This window comes from Notamacropus eugenii, chromosome 1, assembly GCF_028372415.1.
Source record: "Notamacropus eugenii isolate mMacEug1 chromosome 1, mMacEug1.pri_v2, whole genome shotgun sequence".
In the NCBI taxonomy this organism is placed as follows: Eukaryota; Metazoa; Chordata; class Mammalia; order Diprotodontia; family Macropodidae; genus Notamacropus; species Notamacropus eugenii.
The window spans coordinates 599,947,029-599,959,051 of record NC_092872.1 but is presented as its reverse complement, the minus strand read 5'-3'; positions in this window follow the sequence as shown (position 1 = coordinate 599,959,051).

Below are 12,023 nucleotides of genomic sequence, written 5' to 3'. Positions count from 1 at the left end.
CTGCATGACCCTGGGCAAGTCACTTAACCTCTGTTCGCTTCAGTTTCCTTATCTATACATTGGGGATAATAACACCTACCTTCCAAGGTAGTTGTAAGGGTAAAATGAGATCACAATTGTAAAAGGCCTATCACAATGCCTGACATATAGTAAGTGCTACATAAGTGGTATAAATGCTATTGGTATTATGTATTCAACCAAGATGCAATACAGCCCTAACAATGAAAAGCAATTTTTTTTTCAGGATATTGATTGACTCCAGGCCTCTCAGCAGATGAGTACCTAGGCTGCCATGAGAACTACTGAACTTTTTCCTACAGAACTTACCAATTCTGTAGCTTCACTATAAAATATGCTTATGTATTTTGTGTTCATTCAAAACTAGGGGGGAGTGATATTATTTAAATACTTAATTTGCAAACTACTATTTACAGATCACAAGAGGTATGTATTACTTTATTATTGCTGAGATTGTATGGACCATTTGCAAAAATACTACTACTGGTCCTCCATAACATCCCCTTTAAAAATCCAAAGAAGAAAAAGGTATATGATTGGAACCATCTAGGAAATGATTCAAGTTAGTAAAGAAATCATTGTTGCAGTTGGGTTGTTTTTAAATGGATAGTTCATTTTTGAATGGGAATTTTTATTGTTGTTTGGATTCAGTTTTAAATCCTTCTTCTATCCTCCATCATGGCAGAGGAATGACTTGGCTCTCAAAAACTACCTCAGAGGAGATCAAGCTCTAGAAGGTCCAGTCATATTAAAAAGCTCTGGCTGTTGTCCAAGGACTAGCCTAGCTGAGCTCAGAAAGCTTCATTGTAAAGCTGGCTCTAGGCTGATAACATTTGTAGCCTTAGTAAGTTTCTGAAACCATCTACTAAGATGTAAAGAGAGGTAAGTAGGGGCTGAATCCTGTTTCAGTGAAGAAAAGACTCACATGGAAGTAAACTACAGATCTTTCATATAAATCAAAATAATGGGTTCCAGAACAGAACACAGTTCTTCTCCATAAGGGAAGAACCCAGAGGAATGATTCCCTTTTTTATCACTTTTTTTAGCAGTCAGAGATCACATTTGCCTTGCTAGCTCTGGCAACACATGGCTGACTCATCCTGAGTTTGCAGTCCATTATAACACCCAAAACTCTTTCAATCTGCCAGCTAAGCATGCTTCCCCATCTTATACTTGGGAAGTTGATTTTTTTGAACCCAAGTATAGAACTCAACATTCATCTCCTGAACATCATCTAACTAGATTTATCCCAATGCTGTAGTGGCCTCTCAAGATATGTTTGAATCCTAATTCTATCATCCAATGTGTTGACTATCCTTCCTAGCTTAGTGTCTCTACTTAGGTATAGTCAGCTAATGAATAAATATTCTCCACTTCCCTGACCTACTTTTCCTAAGAGCTGCCAAAAAGTCTTTTTACTTTTCTCTTCCTGACTTCCCCAGCTTCTTTTTCATTTTTTTTTTCCTTTTGTAGTTGCAAACATGCTCCTTTGAGGTGTTCACTATCCCTTGATTAAATCAGTACAGCCTTCTGGAGTCTATCTGCAACAATAGTGAGACTAGTTCTTTCCTCCATATATCTGCAGTCACAGTGCCATAGCTGCTTTATAAAAAGGGAGTCTGGTGGAGCCAAGATGGTAGAGTAGAAAGACACACATACTCTAGCTCATCCCCCATAGCCTATAAAATACCTGTAAAAAATGACTCTAAACAAATTATAGAGCAGCAAAAGCCACAAAACAACAGAGTGAAAGAGATTTCCAGCCTAAGGTAGCCTGGAAGGCCAACAGGAAAGGTCTATCACATGGGGCACGGAGCAGAGCACAGCCCACAGAGCCCAGCCCAGCCGTGGCCACACAGCACTGGCAGACACAGGACCAGAACAGGCCTCAGGGGTAGAATCCTCAATGGCAGTGGTGGTTCTCAGATCCCTCAACCCACAAACACAAAAGACAGCCTCAAAGGTCAGTGAGAAAGCTTTTTCACTTTTTGTGAGTAGGGTGCAGGCTCCTCCCTTAGCCCCGGCCTCAGGCAGTAGTGGAGGTGGTGGTGGTGGCAGCAGCAGCAGCAACAGCAGCAGTAGCAACAGCATCAGAGTCCATTTTTAGAGCCCTAGGCCTAAAGCCCCTGGGAGAATTGAGCCACTGATCTTAGTCTCAGTCCTGAGTGGTGACCCAGGGATGAAGATGAGTGCTGGCTGGCATGGTAGAGCTGGAAGCAGTTGTGGAGAGGGAATTCTACTTGAAGATCCTGGGCAGAAAAGCTTTGATAGCTCCCAGACCAAAGCACAGAACAGGAGAGGAGTAAACTCCTCTCCCTTCATTGTGTCACCTTGAAGGAACTGAGAACTTATAGGTCCCCAGAGTATACCCCACCCACTCTTGACAAAGGACACAAAAGTCAAGTAACTGGCTGGAAAATGCCCAAAAAAGGGAAAAAAATAAGACCATAAAAGGTTACTTTCTTGATGAGCAGGTATTTTCTTCCATCCTTTCAGGTGAGGAAGAACAATGCTTACCATCAGAGGCCTACAAAATAAATATGCAATGGTCTCAGGCCATGGAAGAGCTCAAAAAGGATTTTGAAAATAAAGTAAGAGAGGTGGAGGAAAAATTGGGAAGAGAAATGGGAGTGATGCAAGAAAATCATGAAAAGTGAGTCAACAGCTTGCTAAATAACATCCAAAAAACATGCTGAAGAAAATAACACCTTTAAAAACAGGCTAACTCACTTGGAAAAAGAGGTCCAAAAAGTCAATGAGGAGAAGAATGCTTTAAAAAGCAGAATTAGCCAAATGGAAAAGGAGGTTCAAAAGCTCACTGAAGAAAATAGTCCTTTAAAAACTAGAATGGAGCAGATGGAAGCTAATGATTTTATGAGAAACCAAGAAATTACAAAACAAAACCAAAAGAATGAAAAAAATGGAAGATAATGTGAATTATCTCATTGGAAAAACAACTGACCTGGAAAATAGATCCAGGAGAGACAATTTAAAAATTATGGGACTACCTGAAAGCCATGATTAAAAAAAGAACCTATTCATCATTTTGCATTAAATTATCTAGGAAAAGCCCTCATATTCTAGAACCAGAGGGCAAAATAAAAATTGAAAGAACCCATCAATCACCTCCTGAAAGAGATCCAAAAAGAGGAACTCCTAGGAACTCTGTGGCCAAATTCCAGAGTTCCCAGGTCAAGGAGAATATATTGCAAGCAGCTAGAAGGAAACATTTCAAGTATTTTGGACATATAATCAGGATAACACAAGATCTAGCAGCTTCTACATTAAGGGATAGCAGGGCTTGGAATATGATATTCCAGGAGTCAAAGAAACTAGAGCTAAAACCAAACTGAGTATAATACTTCAGGGAAAAAATGCTCATTTAGTGAAACAGAGGACTTTCAAATATTCTTGATCAAAAGACCAGAGTTGAATAGAAAATTTGGCTTTCAAACACAAGAATCAAGAGAATCATGAAAAGGTAAACAGGAAAGAGAAATCATAAGGCACTTACTGAAGTTGAACTGTTTACATTCCTATATGGAAAGATAATATTTGTAACTCGTGAAACTCTTCTCAGAATTTGGGTAGTTGGAGGGATTATACACACACACACACACACACACACACACACACACACACATACACACACATACATATATATAGAGAGAGAGAGAGAGAAAGAGCACAAGGTGAGTTGAATAGGAAGGGATCATATCTAAAAAATAAAATTAAGGGGTGAGAAAAGAATATATTGGGAGGAGAAAAGGAGAAATGGAATGGGCAAATTATCTCTCATAAAAGAGGCAAGAAAAAGCTTTTTCAATGGAGGGGAAAGGGGGGAGGTGAGAGGCAAAAAGTGAAGCTTACTCTCATCACATTTGACTTAAGGAAGGAATAACATGCACACTCAATTTGATATGAAAATCTATCTTACACTAGAGGAAAATAGGAGAGAAGGTGATGAGCAAGGTGGAGTGATGATGGAAGTGTGGGCAAATGGGAGGAGGGAGCAATTAGAAGTAAACACTTTTGGGGAGGGACAAGGTCAAAAGAGAATAAAATAAGTGGAGGGCATGATAGGATGGAGGGAAATATAGTTAGTCTTACACAACATGACTATTATGGAAGTCGTTTGCAAAATTCCACACATATAGCCTATATTGAATTACTTGCCTTCTCAGTGGGGATGGGTAGGGAGGGAGGAAAGGAAATAAGTTGGAACTCAAAGTTTTAGGAATGAATGTTGAGAATTGTTTTTGCATACAACTGGGAAATAAGAAATACAGGTAATGGGGTATAGAAATTTATCTTGCCCTACAAGACAAGAGGGAAGATGTTGGTCCCTTCAAAAACCTTTCTCTGTTGCTTAAACCATTCTTTTCTTATCCCGCTCTCGTTACCTCCTTGCTGAATCCTCTGAAACAGACTTTTCTAGCTGGCCCTTTCCAGCCAGGACTGCCCTTGTTAATGACAGGCCTGCTTCAGGGTGTTACCCTGTTAGTTCAGGTTCAATGTTGAAAAGAAATAAGGCATTCATAGGTCATTAAATTGTTAACAAAAGGAGGTTTACTTAGATATAGAATTTTTTAAAAGGATATTCAACAAGGATACTCCAGTACTTAGCTTAGGTAGATTCAGACCTTCTCTTACCACCTTGTCTCTACATGAAAATGTTTCTGGTCAGCAGGACAAGTTGTGGAAGTCTTGTGGTCCTGGAACATCTGCCAAGTCTGAAAGGCCTAGACTCTACATGGGTAGATCTTGTAATGCCCTGAGACAGCCAGGAAGTCAAGTCAATACAGTCAGAGGCTAAGTCAAGACAGTCAAGTATTAGACTTTGTCTCTTTTCAGGGAAAAACTAGCCCAATTATGTTGTGTGGTGGGGGTGTGGAGTGGGTAGGAGGGATACTAGCTCCCAGTGTTCCTAGGGAACAGTTAGAATGGCTACCCCCTAGTGGCTGACCAGGTGTTGCTGTTACTGCACTTTTGACGTGGAATCTGCCTTTCACTGCATTGCCTTGAGTAGTGGGGTATGTCAATCAATATTCAACACCGCCCTAGGATTGGTTATTATCCCTTTCATTGTGTTCCTGGGGAGGAAAATGTTTATTTCCAAATGTAGACTTTCTCTCAACCTCTATCCTATTCATAACTGCTTCCTAAAATAATCCCTTTTGGCCCCTTCTACTGTCTGTGGGATTACTTTCCGTTTTACCCCACCTCCCAAATATCTCTCCTGCTTGGGTGAGTAAATATAAAATAAAGTAAATATAAAATAAAATAATATAAAATAATAAAATAAAGACAATATTTTGTGTGTGGAGGAGGGGAGGAACAACCAGCTGGGGTGAGAGTTGGGAGTCCTCATGTTGATTTTTGAAGAAAAATAGAAATCCTACAAGGTAGAGATTAGGACAAAATACAAAGATACAGAGACAATATTGCAAGTGGTGAGTATACAGCAACCAAACTTGAATGTAGTGTATAAAAGAGAGTTATGTGCATGATAGTCACCTTTAAAGTTAAGTGGAAACCAGATTGCAAAGGCCAAATAAATGGGAGGCCTGAATCTAGGGCAACTGATATTTGCTCACTATCCTGTTCACAGAGGCCTGTTCTCTGCATGCAGCCCTTGGCTCATCTGTAACTGTAACCAGAGGGAGGCAAGAACCTGTTTTTTACTCATGCTAAGACAGAGATGTTGGGATTACTTCATAAAGATTCTGGTAATTTGATAATAGGCAATAGTCCTAAGGGCATAAAAATACCAGATGTAAGTATAAGCAGACAACTATAACCAGATGAGAAAGAATGACCTGAGAATACTGGATAAGGGAATAGCTAACAAGTCACAGAAGAAAGGGGCATGCTAGAGTTTAGGGGAAAGCTATTTCATAAAATGGGCACAAAGGGAGAACCAATAAGCTGAAGACTGAAGTCAATTTCCTGAACACCAAGGCCAGGTTCTAGCTCAAGAGTGACCTTTGTATGCCTTTCCCTTGAATGTGGTCTATCATAGCATCATGGATTAAGAGGCTGTCTTGTTCAGGGGTCCTTAATACAATATATATAATATATTGTATATTATAACATATGAGAGAGAAACAGACAGACAGACAGACAGACAGAGAGAAACACACAGACAGAGACAGAGAGAGAGAGAGAGAATCAAAATGATTGAGACAGCAAGTAGAGTACCAGGCCTGGAGTCAGGAAGACTGGAGTTCAAATCCAACCTCAGACATTTACCAGCTCTGTGACCCTGAGCAAGTCACTTAACCTCTGTTTGCTTCAGTAAACATAACCTTATCTGTAAAATGGGGATAATAGCACCACATACCTTCCAGGGTTGCCATGAGGAGCAAACAAGACAATAATCATAAAGTTTAGGGCCTGCCACATAGTAAGCACTATATAAATGTTAGCCATTATTATTTTTCCCTTAAAATCCAATATACTTTATTGTATGCAGTTCAAAGCTTTATTCTGAGAAGAAGTCCAAAGAGTTTACTGGAGTGCCAAAGGGGTCTATGACACACACACATGCAAAAAAGTCTGAGAATCCCTGATCTAGTTTACACTCCTCATTTTACAATTAGGAAAACAGGAACTCAGAAAAGTTAAAGAATAACTCACTCAAAGTCACCTAAGTCCTAAGTGTCCAAGGCAGGATTTGAACCCTTATCCACCAGGACTGCAAACCTAGGGCCTGTTCCACTATTCTACTCTGTCTATAGAGTTTAGAGGTGAGAGCAAGGAGGTAAATGATTCTGCCTGAAAAGTGAGAGCGAAGAGGTTAAAAACTGAGATAGGTGTCCACTGTGGGTGTTGTTGGAAAGTAGCTCCGGAGAAATAAACAGAGCTGGTAGAAAAAGGAGAATTTAGAGGAGAGGCAAGGCAACATTTAATCGTATGTTTGAAATCTGCTGCAGTTTGAGAACAACACAACCTGATTGTTTTGTTGGCTGTTAGCATCACACAGTTGGTTTTATTTGAGGATTTTATTAACGTTTTGAATAATCCATAAATTATTCTTGACATATTCTCATACTAACCTCAAAGAACTATATAAATGCTAGCTATTAGTAGCAGTAATAGTAATAATAATAATAATAAAGTAGTTGGCAGTTTGTAGTAGAACCCTGACTTCCAAAGAGGAGAAAAGCTTTTTTTGTGTCAGATTGGGATATAATTTGGTCACCTGGAATGAATTTGCTGACTCAAGCATTCTCAAGGTCAAGGTAAAGATTTATTAATGCTTTTAAGTGGTCAAGAGTTCTTAGGGAACCTGCAACCTTGGAGGGGTACAGTAAAACATGTGCCAAATATGCTAATTAGGTGATTCAGGGTGGGATTAGGGAATGGTTAAGAAGTAGTTAGTTCTTAAAGGAACATGACCTTTTGGTATCTACTGTGGAGGTATTTTACCCAGAGTTCTTGGGAAATAGTCCAAGGTGGGGCTACATGGAGGTGTGGTTTTAGGGCTGAAACATCACTAAGTCAACCAACAGTCAGGATTGACTAAAGAATATCAGGCTACTCTCATCAATGTCTTATTAGACAAGATAAATGTAAGAGAGTATACATGTGTCTAAATATAGGATACATAGGATTGGTCAGTGAGTAGTAAAGGTCATCATGACCCAGTACACAGCCCGTTCAGCCAGTACACAGCTGGTTCAGTGTAATAAGTTCTATAGATGCAGCTGGCTATTGTATCAGAAAAAAATAAAAAAAGTTTTGCTAGGGCAGGCTATATCCTTGGGCAGGAGAGAAACTTCCTGGGACAGTATTTTGAGGCTAGGGAGAAATGTGATTTTTAGAGAGAAATGTAATTTTAGAACTGAGGGCCAAGCACATGCACCCAAGCACCCCATCATATCCACTATCCTCCCTCCCCTACCTCAGCTGCCTCCTATGATTATTCATTTCACTGTTAGGTGACAATGCCACACTTCTTAGGAATTTCTGAAACTGTATGTATTTTTACTTCACCATTATGAGAAAATGTTAAGTGACCAAAAGACAAGTGAACTGAGGATATTTTTTAAAAAAAAGTGAGTTTTAGGGTATTTTCTGTGGTAGGTATTCATTCATTCACATAATCTTTTATAGCCACTACCACAGAACAACTTTGTAAATAAATTTCACAATGATGACTTTGAATCATTCAGAAAAGATTTATCTGTGATATACTTCATTCAAGTAGTAAAATATATTTCAGAAAGGAAAATAGTCAAAGTAAAAGAACAGCAAATAGAAGGGCAGTGAAAATCATACTAGGTGTGAAATTTGATTTGGGTTTGAATCTCACTTCTGAAGAATATGATCTATATGATGTTGGGCAATCATTTAACCACCTTTGGCTTTAGTTTTTCATCCATAAATATTTGGAGTTGCTTTAGATGGCCTCTGAGGCCCCTTCCAGCTCAAGATCTGGGAGTCTATTCTAACTACCGAAGGGACTTTGGAAAAGTCGTTTAATTTTCCCCTAGCTTTGCTTTCCTCATCTATAAAATAATGGTGTTTGTCTCAATGGCTTCTGGGGTTTCTTTCAGTTCTGAAAAGTTCCCTTAACCTGAACATCTCCTTTTCCAATCTTTTCTGATAACTAGGTTGGTATTAAAGTTACTTCTGTTCTCTATCTACTCAACATAATCAGGTCTCTAGGTATTGGTTATAGCTCTATAAGGATGAGGTCACACAGGACAACTAGCTATAGAGGAAGGAAAAAGGTCACTCAGATTTCTATTCCTCTCTGAGACTGAAATAGTTAAACCCAGCCCTGACACCCTGGCCTACGGTCAACGTATATGCAAATTTGCTCTCATTTTTTCATTTCCTCATGATCCCAATATTTTCCTTGGTCAACATTTCTTTTATTTTTTTCTTGTCCTCCTATATCACAGGCTTAATGAGAGAGATTAAAATCTTGCCTAAAGCTGGGTCTGGTGACCCAGTCATGTAAAATTTTCCTGGAATACTCTCCCTTCTCAACTCTACTTTTACTGACTTCCCTGGCTTTAAGTTCCAACTAAAGCCCATATTTTGCAGGAAGCATCTCTCAACCCCTCTTATTTCTAGTGGCTTCCCTTGTTAATTATTCTCTATTTATCCTATATATAAAACTTGATTTGTATATATTTATTTGCATGTTGTCTCCCCCATTAAAAGGTAAACTCCTTGAGGGCAGGGGCTGTCTTTACCAATTTTTGTAATTCCAACACAGTGTAATACTTGGCATATAGTAGGTGCTTAATAAATGTTGATTGATTGATTTCTACTAGTGGGGATTATGAGGTTGGCAGATTGCTTGAGTTTGAAATACTTTGAGATAGGTAGGATTTGGTACTCAGTCCTAATTGAAATGATTCTGACTCTTTTTTCACCTTGATTTGATTGTGTTTTGAGGAAGAAAGGAGTTGAAGGAATTTAAATGACTCCAAAGTATGAGAACTCTTTTACTATGTTTGGAACTAGCATTCAGGGAGTTGGTAAGAGATTTGAAGAGACTGGAACAGTAGCAGCTATCCAGCTCCATAGTATCTTATCCCACTTGCCAATATCTCCACTTTGGCCAAATCCCAGAAGAGGAGACAAGCTCTAGCTCTGTGTTTCTTTGGCTGTAGGACTCTAGCAGACAGCACTATTTCTGGCCATGGTGGCTAGTGCAGTGAAAGCCAAGAGTATCCTGACAAATTACCGGGATATCTTAAAAACAAAGAACTATGTGTCATAGGCACTAAATTTTGCCATGAATAAATATAACCAGGTAAATAACCATGAAAACTTCTTCAAAGTGGTCAAGGTCATAAAAACTCGGGAGAAGGTCCATCTACAGTTCCCTCCTCCATATTCATTTCTGTTACCAAAGTAAGATGAGAGGAATCTTTTTCAACTGATAATTTTTGACTCTCCCCACTCCCCCATCCCCAGCTCTCTCCAATACATTCAAAAAAATCAATTGAGAGTTATATTCAAATGAAAAGCAACTTAATGGCCTTGGTTTGAGAATAAAAATATAAAGTTCAATTTATTTTATTTTTGAATTAAGAACTAACAAAAGAAATCAAGTTGAGGGTCAGGTTAGATCTGTCCCTAGAGGAGACATTCCCTACTTTTTTACTAAAGGGAAGTTATGGGACTAAAAGGGCTCCCTAGAGACAATTTTGGATTAGATTCCTTAACCTACATCTCTTCCAAGAGCCTCAGAGCTTGGACCTACCTTTTTCCTTAGTCCACTTATACTTCTTTTCTTTTTCAGTTATTTTCTATGCACATTATTTCCCTCTATAAGAGTGTAAGCTCCTTGAGAGCAGGGACTGTTCATTTTGTCTTATATTTACCATGCCTGGTACATTGGAATAAATGCCCATTGATTTACTCTTCTCCTATGACACCCAACTCATCACTTTCTTTTACTCTGAGCACATACCTTCAAGTTCCCTTAAAATTTATTCACTAGGAGGGGTGAAAGGTGAAAAAAAAAAAAGCTCCACTGCTAAGCAGAGTTCCCAGTATGAAGAGCTTTATACCTCTCTCCAAGGGGCATCAAGCAGAGTACCCTAAATTGAGATCTATTTTGGAATAACATGATACTGGTTTCAACATGAGCATTGGATGAAAAATGCACCTCATTTTGTTTCTACTCTTTATTCCAACTCAGTTAGCACCTTCTAAAGTCATCTAAACTCTTTGTAATAGGGTAGTAGACCAGAAAGGACACAACTCCCCTTCACAAGTGCTCAAAATGTTCTATTAAACATTCCCATTTGGGAATTTGTTCCTGAAAATATCAACTTCATTAATCTATTGTTTTTAAAATCCAACTTTCCTCCCTTTTTCTTTTAAATAGCATTTTTCTAATTACATGTAAAGATAATTTTTAGAATTCATTTTTTTAATGAAATTTTGAATACCAAATTTTTTCCTTCCCTTGATCCACTCACCCCTTCCTAAGACAGTAAGCAATTTGATACAGGTTACATATATATATAACACACACACACACACACACATATATATATATATATATATATATATATATATATATATATATATATATATATATATATATGCAGTCATATAAAAAAACACATTTCCATATTAGTCATTGTGAAAGAAGGAGCAGAACAAATGGTAAAAACTATGAAAAAATAAAGAAAGTGAAAATAGTATGCTTCAATCTGCACTCCGACTCCATCAGTTCTTTCTCTGGATTTCCCCCTTTTTTGGAAAATTTAGATATTTGCCTCTCTCAAGTCTTTCAGCATTTTTCCCATTCTCCATAGTTGACATATCAGTGAGTCTGATCTGACAGTTACAGCTGAAACTTCTTTAAATACCTTGATATGAAATTTGCCTAAGCCAAGAGACTTGGACTCTTTTAAGGGCAGGTTCTCCCTTATAATCTTCTCACCTTTCTCAGGTTTAAATTCCATGCTAAACAAGTTTATGAGAAAGAGCTTGGCATAATAGCAAGAACTGACCTCAGAATTGGGAAAATTTGAACTCAAGTCACACCTATGATACATACAGGCTTTGTGACCTTGGGCAAATCACTTAACCTCTAGGCAACTCTAAGATTAAAAGGTGTTGACCTGAATTGTAGACAGAATGTTTTCATTGATCAATGCAGTCCTAGGTCTAGTCCCTAATCCTCTTACTATTCAATCATATCTGATGCTTTGTGGCTCCATTTGGGGTTTTCTTGATAGATATACTGAAGTGATTTGCCATTTCCTTCTCCAGGTCATTTTACAGATGAGGAAACTGAGGCAAGCTGGGTTAAGTGATTTGCCAGGGTCACACAGATATTGTCTGAGGAAAGATTTGAATTAAGGAAGATGTCTTCCTGACTCTGAGCTCAATGCTGTATCCACTGTACCACCTAGCTGCCCTATACCTCTTAACCATCCTTATTTCTATTATTGTTACAGTTTTAAAGACAGTGCTCCTTGATATAGAAGACAGCTGAAAATTAGTTGTTGAATAGTTCTATT